Source organism: Microtus pennsylvanicus, chromosome 8 (assembly GCF_037038515.1).
Source record: "Microtus pennsylvanicus isolate mMicPen1 chromosome 8, mMicPen1.hap1, whole genome shotgun sequence".
NCBI classification, from domain to species: Eukaryota; Metazoa; Chordata; class Mammalia; order Rodentia; family Cricetidae; genus Microtus; species Microtus pennsylvanicus.
In genome coordinates, this window is record NC_134586.1 from 36,475,623 (window position 1) to 36,496,118 (window position 20,496).

Genomic DNA, 20,496 nt, shown 5'->3' on the forward strand with positions numbered 1-20,496 from the left:
CAGATGAGCAAGTAAGATCAGAGCCAGAAGAACAGACTGGACTATGCTTTGTCTAGGATTCTGAAAGATCCTTTTTCTGCACCTATAACATTTCTTCTGGACTCAGTTTCAGCTTTGGGGTGAGTGACACTTCCTAGTTGAGAAATCTATGTCTTCCATCTCCTCCTATCAGGGCATATTCAGCATTACGTACACATTTTGTACTTTCTGTACTGCCATTGTCACAAGCAAAAAACTGCTACTATAGATTTATTAGCAAATGCACCTCAGTAGCCCCTCGTCAGGGAATAGGCTGTCACAGATGCTCAGGATGAGAAGGCTGCTTTGTACTTCAGTGCTCTTCATTAGAGAAATAAAGACATAAATAGAATTTCTTAATCCATATAATACCTGTCACAGAACATAAAAAGAAGAACCTTTACATTTTCATTTAACACCAAACCAATTTCCTCCATGTCATCTGCCTTCCTATACTGTTAGCGTTGTGTGCCTCATGCTACAACATGACAGGAATAAAGAAGTCTTAGGTTTAGTTCAAGTTCTTTCTGACAACTCCCTTGTCACAGTTTTTTTTTTTTTGAAAGAAATCCAGAATGTGATACTAGGTTTGTATAGTCACTCTTCCATCTTTTCAGAGGACAGTGATTTTAAAATCTGAGGCACTGAAACAGGAGGCAGATGTCCTTGAACTTCAGATCTATCCGAGAGACTTGGAGAATGCAGTGAGCTCCAAGTCACGGGCCCACACCATTGAGATTCCCTAATTCAGTGGGTCCCAGATGCAGCCTCGAAAATTTCATTTGTTTTGCTTCTCTTTGATGCTTTGGAAGGTAGACCAGGAGCTCATATATGCTGGTGTCCAATCACTGAGCTGTAGCTGCAGCTGCAGCCTGAATTTAAGAGGATATATTTCCAGCTCCCAGGAGAAGATGAGATTATTGGCCTCTCCTGATATCCATTTTGGAAGCTCCACTGTCATAAAGGTTAATGCAGGTGTTAGGATCAGTAATAACAACAGGGTTTTGAGGGGCTGCTATGGTTTGTATGTGATAGGTCCTACAAAAGTTTGTGTGCTGGATGCCTGCTGCCCAGTGTGAGGTCACTGAGTTGGTGGAATCGTGAAGAGGTAGAGCACAAAAGAAAGTCACTACAGAACTAATGAAGTGACTACTCCTTTAATGTCGCTGAGAAGCAGACTAATTACCGAAGAGTTTAACTGGATGCTAGAGCACAGTGCTACAGAGGCAGGCTAGGCTACTGAAGACACGCTCAGAGACTAAATGCACTTGCACCACTTGCAAAGCACACAGGTTTTGGTTCCATCTCCCCACATTAGGAGTATCAGAAATATCTGAAACACTAGTTTCACTGGGGATACTATACCCTCTTCTGACCTCTGCAGACACCTACATGAATGTGTCCCACATACATACAATCAAGCACACACTCAGACACACAAAATAAATAATTCAAACCAGAAAACTAAGTGACAGTGCATAATCTATCTATCTGTTCTATTTCAATTGCTTATGTTTGTTCCATGCCAGTCACATGACACAATACAGGGAATAGACCCTTACCAGATGTCAAACACCTGTGGCTGTCTAAGCTCAGACTTTCAGCCTCCACACCAGGAACTAAGATAAATCTCTTTTGGTGAGTCATGTACAAGGTCTTTTGAATAAATTCTAAAATTTTCAAAGCCTCATTTTTTTAATCAGTGAAACTATTTGACAATTAATTTTTCTTTTTACTTTTGAAAAAAATAGAAAAAATGCTTGGAAAGAAAAACAGTAGCCAGTGCCGTCCTATGAAAAGCAGTTACAGTAATGGTGTCATGTAGGTGATACAGGTCAGATTCTAAGACCACACACCTAATTTGGAAGCATCTCAACCTATAAAGTTCCTCCCCAACCATTTACGAACCTTGACCTAGTAGCTATTTTTTTTCCAGCAGCAGCTACAAAATTGAGTTCTACTTTTCCTGTCTCTCATCTACTGGTAAAAATCTGTTGGAGAATTTTGTCAAGGGAAAGAGCAAGGGGGGTGGGAAAACTGTTGATGCTTCCCAGATAAGCAAGGGTTGGGGAGTGGAGAGTGAACATCTAGATTCTTAAGAAGACTTATCGATAAGGCTGTGTGGGTAATGAAGACCTCTGAGCTTTCTTGCTCAGAGAGCTAGAGAGTGGAAAATAGGCAAACCAAGATCATTCCTAAGTACAATTCAATAAAAAAATGAATATCCTCTGTTAACTTACTCAGGTCCTAGCATCCCATGAGCATAGAGCTAAGATGCTGCCGTTGCTATGGATAATCCATCATTAGTCACCAGGGGGGCTTCTATAAGAGCAGAGAAAACTTTTATTACTATGCATTCCAATTTACTGACTGAAGTGATGCTATTTATTCTCATTCACTAGCAGAAGGGAAAGTGGCTACCTCTTTAATATAGAAAGCAATTAGACTTCATCTAAATTAGTGTAGCTGAACTGGAGTACTTGATGCTTAGAATGCATTTCCATGCTTATGAGGTCTTGGTTTATTACTTAATAACTAGAGACTTGGAAATCCGCTGCCTACTCTGAGTACAATCTCTCCTTTGTGGTTTCTATGACGACTCTCCCCTTTATTTTAAAACACATTAAAATCAGATATGTGGCTGTTGCTCCAGTAACAGGTCCCACTTCTGGAAAAATTAAAAATATTTGTACCAAACGCATTTTCCCTGTTCTTACAGGTACTGGGAAACTCCTTGGTTGACTTGAGTTTCTTCTATCATCCAGACGTGGTATGTTTAACGTTCTTTTCACTTTCTCAAAAGATGTGGAGAGCTATTTCATGTTTCGACAAAGAGTATCTCAGTTCTAAGACAGGAACAGTTTCAGGTGATGCCAACTAAGCATGGCTAAGCATCAGGCTACAGGCGCCATTTGAAATTCTTTAATACACAAGCTTATTATATTTAAGAATTTCAGTAGGTAGAAGCAGGATTTCTGTGTTGATGAGGAAACCACAGCAAATTCATTTGTACACACACACACACACACACACACACACACACACACACACACACACGTTTCTTGTAGATTACCCAGCTATGTTCTTAGCCAGTGTAGTCTAACATCTTGAGTCTTCCATCACCTTTTCTTCCAATAAGCATTTAGTCAGCCACTTATTAAAGCTCATTAATTTATAGAAACACATGTAGCTACACTGGGAAAGATACATACATGCTTGCTGCACAAGAATGAATACCTGAGTTTGATCTCCAAACCTCAGGTGAGGAAGCCAAGATGATGGCACACACCCACAACCCCAGTGCTGGGGAGGCAAAGGTTAGGAGGATTCCTAAGGTTCTCTAGCTATCCACCTTCATCAAATCAGCCAGCCCTAGACCAGTGACAGAAACTGTCTCAAAAAATAAAGCGGTGACTGAAAAATGATTCCTGAGGTTGATAACAGGCTTCTACGTGCACATATACACATGGAAAAACAAATTTATCTACTTATATTTAATATATTATACCTTATTTAATATTGCCTCTTAAATATTTCTAGTTATTTACTGGAGACAAATGATGCAGCTAAGTATTTAGTTGACCAATACTACAAATATTAATACACACCTTAATCCTCAAAGATAGTTGGCTCCTGATTACCTCTGCTTCCATGGCAACTCGGTTAACATTATTCAGGGGCCACACTGTGAGATGGCTGCGTGAATGGAAAATCAGAGACTCAAGGCAGCCCATTCCTCGAATAAGCAGTCATCCAGTTCTGAGCTCTTCTTTATATAAATGTCAGGAATGATTGTGGTCAGATCCATTTGAAACATGGATGAGCTCGTGCTTTGCCTGAATGTAATTCACACTTTGGGGCTGAGTCTGTAACTGCTATTTAGCATAATAGCAAGTGATGCCAACTTTCCCAAGTATTCAGATGAGTAGTGATTAACATCACAAAATTGTGGAGCACTAAGAAAGAAATTGAAGACTTGTACTATTTCCTTATTAAATTGGGAACCCTTTCCATCCACTCAGAGAAATTAAAGTATATAGATCTTGGTTATAAAATGTCCACTTTATATCCTATTAGTTCTTCACCTAGTTAAAATTGAATGGCACTCGGCTGTCTGCCCTCTCTCAGCTGATATTCATGATGATCTCAATGTAAAAGGTGGAGAGTCTATGATCGCTGAATTCTATAATCATCTCCTGGGGATTAGGACCCCTAAGATCTCTTCCTACTTTCAAAAATCTTTTATATCACAGTCAAGGCACACAAGAAACATCCTCACTCAACAAAGCCACCATGTCACTTCTTCCCATAAATATATATATATAGCTGTAGAAATTACATTTTAACATAGCTCTTTTTTTCTGTTGTTATTTCCCCTTCTCTTCAACCCTACTCCAAACCACTGACCAAGATTCCATGGTCAGCCTCATCTTATCTCATTTTCAAAAATATTTATTATAGCATTTATAAGTTATAGCATGACAGCTGTTAAATTACAGGTCATAAACAAACAAACAAAAAAAACCTGGAGTCAGGGAAGTCTAGGTTTAGGTCCCAGACCTATTCTGTCCATTCTGTCCATAGTCCCTGACCTCATACATGTTAAATCATTTCTCTCAGCCTGTTTTCTTACTTGTTAAATAGTGACACAGTTACCAGCATTTCTTGTGAAAAACAAAACAGAATGACTGACACATCCATAACTTTAACAACAAGGCCTGGCATATGTTCAGTGTCCAATGCGTACTCTGTACTTTGGCAAACAGGAACAGCAGCTCAAAGTTGAGCTGCATTTTATGTCTGCCAGTGCCAACTGACTGGACATGTTGCCCACGACACTGAAAAAGTGGTTCTCAGATATTTCTCCAGTGGCCCCAATCCTCAATATATTTTACATGTCTGCCATGTCTATATTGTCACAGGGAAGCAAGTCACCTCTATTCTTTGATAATTTCACAACTAAAATGAAATGCATCATTTTGAGGGCCCAGACAATACATGTGGAGGGGTTCTGCTGTAGTGATTCAAATGAAGGTCAAAATCTTTAATAGTTTAAAAGCAATATTTTCTAAGTTGGTAGACTTTCAAAATCACCTAGGGCAGCTTGTGATAAACACAAGCTTCTACTCTTCACCAGAAACCATTAAACTTCAAGAGATGGGCTCATAAAAAAATTATGCTGTCCACATAATTTGGATAATGAGACTACTTTGGAAACAAATGTTCAATGATGGAATGAGATCATGGGAGAAACCTGGTATAATTTCATCTACAGGACAAATTTTCCCTTGGTCTACCCTTGACAACTTCCTTTACTTCATTGTATGACTGTGGTGCACAAGAGACAACAAGGCTTGGATAATCAAATCCATGATGAACGTTAGCTGAAAGTTCCCAACTCTATAAAGGGTGTGTGCACATTCTTATGGATAGTATGGACAATTGCTCATTGCTATTTCAGGCAATGATCCTTTATACCTAAGATTTAAAGCAATTTCTAGAAAGCTGAAATCTTAGAAACATAATAAAGTCATGGCTGAATAGAATTTGTTTTTGTGCCATCACTTCCATCTTCTAAAATCACTTACCTTTGAGAGCTTCTGCTTGCCTGCTTAGCCTGAAGTTGAAGGGTGCCCTAGGTTGCCAGGTATGGTGTGCTAAACTCCAGACACGGAGAAAAGTGTCATGATTGGCCTCTTATTCATATAGGAAGAAATTTAAAATGTGAGGAAATACATACAAACATGAGGGTGGCATGAGGAGAACACATGCAGATTGAAGAGTGACCTCAGAAATATTTCACATGAAGCTACTTTTAGAGGAAATCTGCATTGCAGTTTCTGATAGACAACTTCTACTTGGGTGCTGGGACTTCAAACTCAGGTCTTCATGCAGTGAGGCAGACACTTTAGAGACCAACCCATCTCCCCAGCTCTAAGTCTTAGTTGTAAAATAAGTGACATTAGACGTGGAGGAAAGGGCATATTTTCAAACTGGGTTTGTTGCTAATTTCTCCCAAACTTCTAAATTGGGCTTCACGGGATGATACTCCTTAAAACTTTCCCCTCATTTTCTGGGCAACATGATCAAAGGAAAATTAAAAGGCCTTCAAAGCAAGCTTAGAGTCAAAATCCCTTTAACCCTTATTCTCCTTCTAGGGAAGTGAGAAACTTTCTCCAAAATTCCATTATCTGCTTAAGGTCTGAACCTGCCAAGTAGGAGGAAATTAAGCACATCCCTTTCCTGAGCCGTTATTGAGGAAGCACATGTCACAGCAGCAAAGACAAAAAGCCGTAAACACACCTGGACAGACTTGCCCCACACCGCTGTCCTCTATCTCAGTTCCACGGGTAATCAACAACACATCATTGTTTGTTCTGAAGACAGTCTTTGTCTTCTGTCACTGTATGATTTCCCATCCAAATATGAACTAAGAGCAACCTTGTTCAGTTTATAATCTGGTGTGTTTCTGGTGTATTCAGTAAATACATTGACCTCCCTTAAAATCTGTTACTCCTCATGTGTTAAGTTTCGCCATTGCCCATTCTCCCCACACCACCAATGAAGCAGGGGAGTAGACGTTCTAATAACATTTACCTACTGGTAATCAGTCTCCTGGGATTTGTCCCATACTGGAATCTTCCTTCCTTTCTATGAATCTGTCTCCCACCTTCCTTAGTGATCTTGATCCACTTGATGCTGCAAACCTTCAGTGGGTGGAAGGAGAATTTCCTTCATTTTTTCATGAGCAAAAATTAGAATTAATACTACTAAATGAATATTAGATTCTATGTCTTTTGATGACTTTAATCTATTACCCCCTTTTGTCTTCACATAACCTTGAAATATCACAATATGGAGCCTGTTCCTGTTCTCATGTCAAGTCAAATAACACACAGCATACATTTCGGAGCAACTTCAGGCAGTTTGGGCTGAAAACCATATTTTCCTGAAGCTTGTTAATCAGTTATGCATTGTCGGGTGAAGTATAGATTTACATACTCTTCTCCAGCAAAAGCCCAACATATATTTTCTACAGAAGAGTCATTATTCTAAGTTTAAAAGCACATTGTTCCACAAACAGACTTGCAGAATTAACGCCCACTGCTGCTGACATCTATGTGAGATGTCCTTTACATAGTTTAGGAAACCAAACACTTCATATGTAATATTCATCTGCAGATCTTTCCCTGAGACACAGAAATATTGATTACCACTTTCCTGAATTTCTGTGATCAATGGTAGGTTAATGGGTAGGGCACAGGTTAGAAGACACTTAATTCTTAGTTGGGTTTCTTTGGCTAGGTCACTAAATCTCATCTGTGTTTGATTGATTTGTTTTTCTTTAGAATATAAATAGTTATGCTATGCTCTGTGCTACACACTAGAGATAAATTAGTTAAACAAAATGGAGCCAGGACATAAGGTACATAAGGGACACAAAATTGAGTCACATGTAATTATATATTTTTGTTACTTATAAATTATAGTAACACCTTACTCTTAGAACATTAAAATTTAATTAACACCCAGTATTAGCAAATGCAATGCTAATAAAGGAAAAGAGCTAGAAAGCCGAAGGCTTTAGGGGAACATTATTGGAAAGCTATTTGGAATGAAAATTGCAATAGATTTTAAGTATGAACACTGTGAGAATAGTCAGGGAATATCCAAGTAAAGTTAAGGAAAAGAAATGCATTATAGGTAGAAAATAAGAGAGCATTGATAAGCAATACTAGGTGTGAGAGAAACTGGTAAGTAGATGGAAAGTTGTAAAATTAGACAAACAAAGAAAATACATTAAAAAGGAGGGGATAGTCACACCAAGAAGAAATCAATGTAGTCACGTGTGGCTACCAGACCCTGTGGTTTTTGCATCTGTGAAAACAGGACAGTTGTATATTTATTTCACAACTTTTTTTTTTAATCTTAAGGATAATGAGCCAGGACTGAAAAAATATATAAGTACTGGACGTGGTAGATAGTTTCAAGGGAACAGCTTTTTCTAGACAGAACAGGGCTGATACACATATGAAATCCCAAGAGACTGTGATAGTACACACAAGACCTGCACAGGTTCAAGCCAGACAAAATCTCAGCATGGAGGAGGGGACCTGGGCCCAAAGTCCTACCCCTAGCCTGTGGAGAAAGGGAAAATCAGGTTTTCCCAGTGAAGTGGCATTGGGTCTATCAACCACATTCTAGGGCAGCCTTCATGTTCAGAAACAGTTGCCAACACCCAGAAGACTCCATGGTTTGGGTTGTTTTGCCTTAGTTTTTTTTTTTTTTGTTTTGGTTTTTGGTTTTTGGTTTGTTTTGTAGTGTGCTCTTTTGTGGTTTGATTTTTTTTTAAATTTTGTTAAATGAAAGAAGGATCTGGAAAGAGTTGGAGGAGGGGAAAATAAATACACTGTCAAGATATACTAAATTCTCAAAAAACAAAAACATAAAAAATTATGGACATTTAAAAGAAAAAATAGTGGCCCGGAGAAATAACTGAGCAATTAAGAACACTGGTTATTCTTTTACAAGCCCCAGATTTGATTCCCAACACCTCCATGGCAGCTGGCAACCACCTCGATCTCCAGTTCTGAGGGACCTGGCACCTTCTTCTGGCCACAACAGACACTTCATTCATGTCCATAAACATACATATGTATGAAACAAAAATACACATAAATGATTTTTGACATTTTTCTTTTATTTTTAATTTTGTAATTATATCATTTACCCTTTCCCTCTCCTTTCTTCAAACTCTCCTTTACACACACACACACACACACCCACACACACACACACACAAACACAAAAGCATACACAAACACCCAAACACTCTCCTTGCTCTCTTTCAAATCCATGACCTCCTTTTTCACTAATTGTTACTTACATAAAAGCATATACATGAACATCTATATTCCTAAATAAATAAAGTCAGGTTGATCAGTCTGTATAATGCTATTTGTGATGTATGTTTCCAGGACTGACTATTGGGATTGGACAGCCAGTTGGTGCTCTCTCTACTAAGGAAAACTATTTCCCCCACTCCAGTATTCCATCATTGCTTATAGCTGTATGTGTAGAATTGAGGCTTCTTGGAATTCTTCATTCTCTTTGGCATTTCCATTTTTGTCGTTCTTACTTAGCTCATGTTTAGGCAGTCATGTTGGCGAAACTTTATGAGTTGAATTTCTTATTATTATAGGAGATGCAATCTCACAGCTTACTCCCTGATACCTGTTTGTTAAAATCTTACCACCCTGTCTTCCAAAAAGTCTTCTGAGCTTTAGGTGCAGGGCTGTTTTGTAGACATATCCACTATGACTTGGCACTACAACTCTCATAAATTTATATAAAAGAATCATGAGGTTCTATTTACAACCTTTAACTAGAATTATTTTCTAGTTCTTATTTCAGTAAGGACAACACAGGATCATGGCTTTACTGTTTTTTCATTCTTGTGTCAAGAATGGTCTACATACAGTACAGAGAGGCAGGTAATTTAGCAATAGACTCCCAGAGACAGAGCTTCGGGTATACCTGACTCTGAACCATTTGCTTCTAAATAATAGATACTAGGCAATTATATGTCAGACATATTAATTATTCATTTGGATAATTTAAATTGATTTCAAATTATACTATATCATTTTCTATTAAGTTTCAAAAAGACTGTAAGGAATCCATTAAATCTCAAATCATTATCATTAATTTTCATTAAGATACATGGACACCAAATACATTCAATCTCCTAAAGCTAGTGATTTCCAATATTTGTCTGATCGGATTACTGTGAGTGTGAGCCAAGTCCTGGCTACTGCCCTTCATAGATCAGAAGAACAACCTGTGTATATAGATATTTTTAGTTATTATTATACTACATGTATTATTTTGAGGATTTTTTATTGTTATAACTATAATGTAATGAACTTCACAGCTTTCATGGGTCCTGAGGGATGTCTCAGTGAGGAAAGCACCTGAAACATAAGACTAGCATCCTGACTTAGATTCCTGGAACCCCCTATAAAGGTAAATGTATACATATATATACATTGTATCACACACACTAAAAATGATTTTTATTTTTCATGCCAGTCAGTGGCATAACTTTATTTAAGTAGTGCCCTAGACTGACAGCAGGGGAACCTGCATAGGCCCAAACTATACCCTCTGAATGTAGGTGACAGTTATGTGGTTTGATCTGATAAGGGGCAGTGCGAATTTGCTTACCCCAGATCCATGAGCCCATTCCCTATGGTGGGATGCCTTGCTTAGCCTTGTTACAGGGGGAGGGTCTTTGTCCTGCCTCAACTTGGTATGCCAGACTTTGTTGACTCCCCATGGGAGGTCTTACCCCTCTGAAGATTGGATGAGGGTGTGGAACAGGTCAAGGAGAGGAGGTGGTGCAGGAGAAAGGGAGGGAGAAGGAACTTGGGTTGGCATGTAAAATGGAAAGAAAGAAAGAAAGAAAGAAAGAAAGAAAGAAAGAAAGAAAGAAAGAAAGAAAGAAAGAAAGAAAAAAAGAACGTTTGCCTCTTGTGCTTATAAATACAGTATATATATTACATATGTATATAATATATATATATATCACATGCATATATTGTGTATGTATGCACACATATATTATATATGTATATATAATGTAATTTAAGAAGATGATATTTGATCTTAATAAAAATCTCAGTACCAGGCATACAAAATCTCCGAGTTGTTGAAGGAAACCCAAGAGACATCCAAAGCAACACAGGCTATTTTATTTCTCTTGCTACTGGTTTCCTCCAAAAATATGAATGTTGCTAAAGACATCCAGTACTCTGGACACATGGTTTGGAGAAATCCAATTATATCTGACCTGGAGGCCACCTCCCTGAGGATTAGCTTTTATAGTGCTAGAAGGTGACATGCAAGCTGCCGAGGAAGAAAGATTAGTAGTCTTTTTACCCAGCTGCAGTACCTAATAACCACAACAATCACCAAAATGGCAAGGTATCCACAAGGTGCAGTAGTGGCACTTACATTTGTTTTACTTCTGCAAAACAACATCTGTTTAATTGGACTTAAGGACTGTTCATTAGTAGAGAGTTCAAATCTGGCATGTGGCTTGTTAGAGCACAGACCTGCAGCTGAAGCATGATTAATACCTGGAAAAAGGTCTCAGTGAGGGAAGATATTGAAATGAATATGCAATTCCTCTAAGAAAACCTGAAAGATGAGGGGTTTGAAATAGTGGAGGGATAAGTTTCCAGCTATAATAAGTCCTAATATAGCTAGAGAGATAATAGCCCTTAAATCGTGGCCACTACAAACCATCTTTTCCCCAGAAGTATTTAGAAGAAGGAATAAGTGACAGGCACCCAAAAGAAATGTGTTACCCAGGACATGGCCATGTTTTACTGAGTGTCAAGGCTCCAACTACACATGTAACAGGAAAAACCCTTAACAGTCAAGAGTGTTACTGCTATACCCACTGGACACAGGGTGCCTGGCAAATTATCAGTGATTCTAGGAGTTAATGACTTTAACTCCCACCTGCAAACCTATGCAGCTTGTATTAGACAAAGGATGCGTGAGTCATAGTCCCCAGATCACTGAGTTGTATCAACTGCCATCATGTTCTTTGATAAATGACTGACAGGGTGCTGTCATAATCCACACTTTCTCCCACCATCCCCTTCTTCTTAGAGTGTAAAGTAGGTGATCAACTTTGAGAAACTGTTATTTAGTCATTTTCTGGGGGTGTATTGGGATGATCAATAGTCACAGGTAGTCACCTAGCTGCATTCTTTTAACCATGTAAGGCTATACAAGGTAGGTGTCATGAGCCAGGAAGGATATAAATACATCAACACATTATACTCTGATATTAGAGACTCCTACTACCTGTAACTAAATGGTTGGCACACTAGAGTTTGCTTTTCAAATAAAAGTATTGAAGATGCCATTAACTCAGTCATGATCATTCATTAAGCTCCTCTGACTTGATCTTTAGATAATGAAGGATCTCTGATCTACAGGAAGTCAATGCTAGAATAAAATACAGGCTGAGTAAATCATGCATTTAGGAAAACCACTAATAGAAAATACCTAGGGAGAGAATGAGAGGAGAAGGTATGGCATAGGATGATAGCAGAGTCTGTTCAAAAACAACATTTGCACATGGTCCTGTGTGAGATTCATGGAGTGGGTGGCCCGGATTTACAGAAGTGATGGAGAAGAGTCCTGGGGAATATTTGATGTTCTTTGTTGAAAATACTTTTCAGGACATGCCCTCAGCAATATATAAACAAGGCACATCTTCAGTCATCTACTCAGACACCATGTAAAATTCAAAAATAAAGCACCCAAGTTCTTCTAATAGCAGAGGTGTATTGAACTCAAGTCTCTTCTCACTGTTTTCATAGTGTATATAAGTATGTCCACAGCCTAATTCTTAGAATATATGAACTTGTCACTCATTTGGCAAGAGAGAATTAAGGTCGTAGGTAGAATTATGACTGCTAATGTGGCCACTTTGAGATGGGGCATTATTCTGATGCTCCACAAGGGACCAATGTAACCATAAAGACCTCTTTAAGTGGATAAGGTAAAATAGAGACAGACAGACAAAATGTGAAGAATAAACCAATCATTGCTGGCTTTGAACAATAATGCGAAAGGCCTCTAAATTTTGGAAAAGGTAAGATATTAGTCACCCCCAGTGTAACCCTGTATCCTGTCACCAATAAACCTTTCATATACTCATAGCTTCTTCTAAATGAGTCCCATGGTTATAACAGACTGCTGTTTGTGGACAGTGTCGTGGGCTGTTGTCCTCTGAATCTCTAGCCATGCCGAGGTTTTCATTTAGATGTTCTGTCCCAACAGTTAATCTACTGTGCCCAGCAATCTTTTATCATTGAGGGCCTTAGTCCATCTCTACTACCTATATCAACAGTTCTCAAACGACCCTACCACAGGGGTCACATACCAAATACCCTGCATATCAGGTATAGACATTATAATTCACAACAGTAGCAAAAGTAGTGATGAAGTAGCAACAAAAATAATTTTATTGTTGGGAGTCACTACAACAAGAGAAACTATATTAAATCTATATAATCACTATCATGACATATACCTTGTCAAAAATTAACTTTTCTCTGTGATGTAAACCTAGTTCGTATGATCAGTATACATAATCAGTTTTATTTGCCATGGAAACACATTCACTGTATTAGATTTGCCTAACTAGTTGGTTTTCTTTGCTTTGCTACTTAGCAGAGAAGAGGGTGGATCCCTCCCTACTGAGGAAGATTTAAGCATTAAGCCTTCCCTGACCTAGATGAGAGGAAACTCATTTTTTTCATTACTAAAGATTCAGGCTTTGACTTAAATAAATCTGTTGTAAATAAACAAAAAGAGGATTTGAAGAGGGGCCACTCCTTGTTAGAAATAAGGAGGAAGTATGATTTCTCCACAATTGAAAAAGATGCTAGGAAGAAGCTATCACAGACACTTGAAGTGCCATTTCATAAAGGAGTGGGCATGCTTCCCTGCTTTCTTTCTTCATGGGTAGGATGTCCCATAATATTGTCTAGCAGTTATAAGATGGTCCTCTATCACTGCTAACTGCTGTGGAGACTTTTGTTAGCTCATTCAGATACTGTTGCCCAGGAATAATGACATAATGGTCACCAGATTATAGTTGGTCACTTTTTGCCAAACTTCATATAAACACTCTGATATGGATCATATGGCCTCCTTCAAAAGATAAGTTTAGTTACTAAGCCTCTGGTCTAGGAATGTGATTTTATTTAGAAATAAGGTCTTTGTTGAAGAAACTATGTTGATATACAGTTTTTAGGATGGGCCCTAGTCCAACATGACTGGTCTTAAACAAGAAAGAAATTGGGGGAAAATGCAAAGAAGGTCTATGATGACAGCCAGAGAAACCAAAGTCATACAGCTTTAAGTGGGGAACACCAAAAGCTTCCTACTGTCACAAGATACCGAGTCTCCTTCAAAAAAGATAGACATTGCAGGTTCCTCAGTTTTGTATTTCCAATATCTACAACTGTAAGGGTAATGTTGTATATAAGCATGTCACAGGACGGGGTGACAGCAGCCTTAGGAAACTAACATCCAGTCTTCAAGAGGAATCTTCTTGACCAAGAAGGAGAAACCCAGGACATCTACCCACAGAAGCATAAGGAGAACTTTTTCTGCTGCCGTGGTTATGTGGTGACCTCTGATGGCTCTAGGCACTTTTGCATTCATGGACCAGTTCTACTAGCAACAATCCTAAGAACTGTTAAAGTCTTATGACTTCTTACCTGTCAACTACGGAGCTCCAGGTTGGTTTCAAGTACCTATAAAAAGATGAAAGGCAATAGTCCCTCAAATGATTTCATGTCACATTTGTAACTGCATAGATACAGAGATGATTGTGTTCATAGTCTGTGTTCAAGTATTTCAACCTCAATCTCAGTTAAAATAGAATTAAAACACTGTTCCTTTTTCTGTGATATTTTTATTATTTTTATTGTGCCATACATTTTTTTCTTCTCCACTCCCTTCCTCCTTTCTCCCCTGTTATCTTCTTTGATAACCCCCACACTCCAAATTTACTCAGGAGACCTTGTCTTTTTCTCTTTCCTATTTAGATCCATTTATGTCTCTCTTAGGGTCCACTTTGTTGTCTATGTTCTCTGGAGTGGTGGATTGTAGGCTGGTTTTTCCTTGTTCTATGACTAAAAGCCACTTGTAAGTGAGTACATATTTTATTTGTCTATCTGGGTCAGGATTACCTCACTAAAAATGTTTTTTTCTAGATCCACTTATCTGCCTGCAAATTTCAGGATGTCATTTTTTTTACTGTTTTGTAGTACTCCATTGTGTAAATGTACCACATTTTTTAATCCATTCTTTGGTTTGGGGGCATCTAGGTTATTTCCAGGTTCTGGTTATTACAAATAATGCTGCTATAAACATATTTGAGCACATTTATTTGTTGTATGATTGAGCTTCCTTTGGTTATATATCCAAAAGTAGTATTGCTGGGTCTTGAGGTAGGTGGTTTTCTGAGAAATCACCATATTGGTTTCCAAAGCAGCTATACAAGTTTGTACTCCCACCAGAAATGGAGGAACATTCCCTATACCCACATCCCCTCCAGTATAAGCTGTCATCAGTGTTTTTCATCTTGGACAATCTGACAGATGTAAGATGGAATCTCATTGTTTTGATTTGCATTTTTCTGAAGGCTAAGGATGTTGAGCATTTCCTTCGGTGTCTTTCAGCCATTTGAAACTCATTTGTTGAGAGTTTGCTGTTTAGGTCTGTTGAGTATTCCTTTTTTTCTTTCTTTCTTTCTTTCTTTTTTTTTTTTTTTTTTTTTGGATTTTTCGAGACAGGGTTTCTCCGTAGCTTTCGGTTCCTGTCCTGGAACTAGCTCTTGTAGACCAGGCTGGCCTCGAACTCACAGAGATCCGCCTGCTTCTGCCTCCCGACTGCTGGGATTAAAGGCGTGCGCCACCACCGCCCGGCTGAGTATTCCATTTTTTATTGGAGTATTTGTTCTTTTGATTTCAAATATCTTTCATTCTTTATACATTTTGGAAATTGGTCTTCCTTGCCATATGAGGTTAGTGAAGATCTTTTTAAGGCCTTTAAGAAAGAAATTGAAGAAGACACCAGAAAATGGAAAGATCTCCTATGCTCTTGGGTAGGTAAAATAAACATAGTAAAAATGGTAATCTTACCAAAAGCTATCTACAAATTCAATGCAATGCACAGCAAAATTCTTCACAGATCTTGAAAGAACAATACTTAACTCCATATGGAAAAAGAAACAAACAAACCAAAGGCAAGGATAGCCAAAGCAATCCTGTATAATAAAGAAACTTCTGGAGGTATCACCACCTCTGACTTGAAAATACTATAAAGTTATAGTACTGAAAACAGCCTACTATTGTCATAAAAGCAGACAAGAGGACCAATGGAATCAAAATTGAAGGCCTGGATATTAATACACACAACTACGAATACCTGAGTTTTGACAAAGAAGCTAAAAATATAAAATGGTAAAAAGAAAGCATGCTCAACAAATGTTGCTGGCATAACTTGTTATTATTATGTAGGAGAATGCAAATATACCCATATCTGTCATCATGCACAAAACTCAAGTCCAAATGGATCAAAGACCTCAACATAAAACCAATGACCCTAAACCTCATAGATAAGAAAGTGGGAAGTACACTTGAACGCACTGGCACAGGAGACCACTTCCTAAATATAACCCCAGTAGCATAGACACTGAGAGCAATAGTTAATAAATGGGACCTCCTGAAACTGAAAAAAACTTCTGTAAAGCAAAGGACACGGTCAAGAAGAAAAAAACAGCAGCCCTCTGAATGCAATACAATCCTGTTCTCCAGGTACCTCCTACCTTCTGTTACTAATAGTTACTCCTGCTGCAGTAAGAGAAGGAAGGCTGCAGCTCTTGGAGTTGGAATGACTGATAAATGCATTGTTGTAATGTATGTTTTAAATGTGCAGCCCTCTCCTGTTTTTCTTTGATATCATGTCATGTATGGCAGTCTAGATAATGTAGTGTGCTATTTATTTCTGCATGAAGAAGCTCCTTAGAGTAGTAACACACCAAGCAACACTAGCATACCGAATGAAAAGCACTGCAAAGACTATAGGGGAAAAGAATCTATGGTACATGGCAGACGTTCAAGGAATATTGACTGTGATAGTTAATCTTGTCAGTTTGATGGGATTTAGAGTCACTACCAGCCAAGTCTCTGGGCATGCCTGCCAGGGATTATCTAGATCAGATTAATTGAAGTGGAAGACCTGCCTTGACTGTAGGTGGCATCATACCATGGCTAGGCTCCAGGACTGAACATTAAAATAAAAGCCAGCTAAGCCTGAACATTTATCTCTGTGTCTTGTTTATAATTGCCTTCTGACTGGCTGCTTCATGCTCTTGCTGTCCTGCCTTTTGTGCTGCAATAGGCTGTACCTTTAAACTGTGCACCAAGTAAATCTGTCTTAAATTGTTTGTGTCAGGGTATTTTATCACAGTAACTGATGTAACTAAGACATTTACCAATCACGGCAAAGAGGAAACATATAGGAAAGACTGCACGATTGAAATGTACCCAGGGTTTGCTCTCAGATTTCCTAACTAGGCTCAATTAGATAATTCACCAGAATTCATCAGTCTGTGCTACATAGTGAGACCCTACATAAAAGCAAAAGGAGGAAAAGAAGGAGAAGAAAGAAGAGGAGTGGTTTCAAGGAGAAAAATAAAGGAGGGGGAAGGAGACAAAGTCGTTACTGAAAGCTTTATGAAATTTCTTTAATTTGAAGTTCTTAAAAATTGTTGGGTATGTTAATTATTTAGGCAGCTTTTATGAACTTCAAGACTCCTGACTACAAAATCATGATGTCAGCAGGTATGGGATTAATGGGAGTAATATATAGTTGAATAATGACATTCGGTGTTATAACAACATATTCTCCTTTGATGCATATGGTTGAACATCCAAGTCATGTTTTATTTTTCGGAAATGTATTTACTTTAAAGAAATTTTACATTTTACTTTATATGTTTTATTTAAAATATACAGATTTTATTTTTAGATGCTTACTGTGCCATCTTATAATGATCACTGGAGAATCCCAAATGAATGTTTTAAAGCAGTAAATCAGTCAGTGCTGTGTTTCAGTTACATTCACATACCTATGAATCACTGGAGGTCCTGTGAAAATTCTATCTCTAATGCCCTGCAGCTGTGCTAGACCTAGAATTCCATACTGAGGCTGATGCTTTCAGGGTACAGAACACATTTTCCTCAAGAATACACTGAATCACTTTCCAAACTGTGACACATAACACCGATGTCTCAGCATGTTTCATCAAAAGGGCCCCTTGGTCCTATAAAACTTCATCCTGCACATCATTACTTGACTACACTATATTATATGAAAAGTTGTCACCAACACTTATTATTCTAAGAGACAGAGATTATTTGAAAGGCTATATGCTGTAATTCTAAACCTGTAACATTCTGAGAAAGGTAAAATATGGAAACCATCAAAGAAGTCAAAATCAGGGCTTGACAGAAAGGAAGGTATGAGTAGGTGGGGAACAGATGATTTTCAGGATAATTAATCTACTCTGTAGGATGCTATAATGTTGGGTATAGATTTTATATTTATTCATCCCATAAGGTGCATAGAGTGTATAATAGTGTTGGATCTCATGGGGTGGTGGTGGTGCACTCCTCAAATCACAGCACTAGGGAGGCAGAGGCAGGCAGATCTCTGAGAGTTCAAGGCCAGCCTAGTCTACAGAGTGAGTGCCAGGACTGGCTCCATATAACTACTGGGAAACCCTGTCTCAAAATAATAATAAATAAATAAACTTTAAACCTTAGGTAAAATGTGGACTTTTGGTAATAGTGTTTTAGTATGTCCCCCTTTTGTTTTTCAAAGACAAGTTTTCTCTTTATAATAGCCATGACTGTCCTGGAACTCCCTTTGTAGACCACGTTGGCCTCAAACTCACAGAGATCCACTAACCTCTGCCTCTGGAGTACTGAGTTTAAAGGCTTTTGCCACCATAATTTTAGCCTGGCAGAATCAGTATCTTAAACAGTAAATCCATTAGGACAATGGATAAGTGTGATAGTTTATCATTCATTGTATCTCCATTATGCTCAATAAGTTAACTAAGAAATCAAGAAGTATAAGGCTAAATCATAGCTCAAAGTAATCTTCCCAGCCAGTGGTCCTCAAATATGACAGCAGATTAAAATTATTTGAGCGTTTTAAAAAACATTTGATGGTAGAACTTTACACAGAAAGGAATCAATGTCTCTGGGAGACAGGAAGAAATATTAAATAGGAATGTAGCAGGTGAATATTATTCACAAGAGGTAGAAAATTGTGAGCACAACTCATAACCACACATGGGAAGTATGCGTATGAAAAATTCATACTCATTCACAATCAGTTAACAAGGATTTCCAAAATCAACATCTTTGCCTTGCTCACAGCTTGCTGATATTATCTATCTCTTCCTGGATGTAAAGAGCGCCTTCTCTTTCTTAGTGGTCCACCCTAGCTATGTATCATAACAATAACTTCCAGTTCAATAAAAAGTATCCCCTCTGTGACACCGAGATGACTCTGAGGCTAAGAGCACTTACTAATTTTTCACAGGACTGAAGTCCACTTCCAAGCATCCAAGTTGTAAGGCCTATAACCAACCTCCTGTAACATCTCTATGGGTCCTGACACTTTCTTCTTGCCTACACAGGTACTAACACACCGGTATCAGATTCACATTTACATATAAGTGTATTACTTTTAAAAATTGGAATAATACTTAATTTGGTTAAAGGCGTGAGTTAAAGAATCACCAACAATGTAATAACTAGGTGAGAATTCTGTTTTACATATATAGCCATAATCTGGTGATTATATGCACAGACTTTAGAATTACTTCATGACTAGAAACATCTAGAACATACTTCCTTTCAGAAGTGATTCTCCAATTTTAAAGTATTTGTGAATTACATGGGCCACCTACCAAAGTGTATATATTCTGGAATTGAGAGATACTCAATGGGTAAGACCATTGCCTTTGCCCCAATGATGATACTAATTTGAATTCAGAGCAACCATGTAAAAAGTTATAGGTACTTCTTCCACCAGAATTAGAGAGTAGAAACAGTTGGATCCATAGAGTTCACTACCCAAGTCAGACCAGAGCAAAATGTTGTCTTCAGTTAAGTGAGAAACTACCTTAGAGTAATTTGGCAAAATGTAATAAAGGAAGACCCTCAAGTCCTTCTTCAGCCTCTAATGTACACAGCTTGTTGTACACACAAAATTCCCCACACATACACACTCACACATCATTAATAAATGACAAAATAATACAATATTCCTCTTCATCTGGTCCAGAATGAAACATGGGATTCTGCCTTCTCTGTAGGTGAGATTAAGGGTGCTGCTTTCGAGATATCAAAGACACTAGTAAATCGAGGTTGCAAGCCAAGAGCAGCCATGGAATTGGAAATTGCCCGAGTGGGTTCCACCTTACCAGTGAGTGTCCTTGGAACAGTTGCTCAGTTTCGCAGCTCTCCATTTCCGGGGCTCTAAAATAATCCCAACAAGCTGCCATGAGGGCTTGAATGAGCACTTCACAGGCAGCACATAGAGGATTCCCTCCATAGTAGGCACCTCATGTCAATTACTTTTTTATCATTACCTTCTTCATGGAGAGAAGTACCCTCTAGTTTTCATGGGTCAGAGTGTAACTGAAAGGAAAACTAGTTTACCAAAGGTCACTGTTTTGCTAACTGGAATATTTTTATACCAACTAGATTTGACATTTGAAAATACTGCTCTTGAAGTTTGTGTTGTAGTGAATGGAAACACTGATTAGAATAGGATGCAGTAGGAGAGTGAGTCATTCAC

General features: G+C 38.2%; 1 protein-coding gene across 3 annotated transcripts in view; it reads right to left on the reverse strand.

Annotated features, from left to right (window-relative positions):
- The window catches only part of Grm7 (glutamate metabotropic receptor 7), an 888,724-nt gene that overhangs the window by 720,656 nt on the left and 147,572 nt on the right, over nucleotides 1-20,496 (reverse strand). The gene's annotated exons all lie outside the window — the stretch shown is intronic.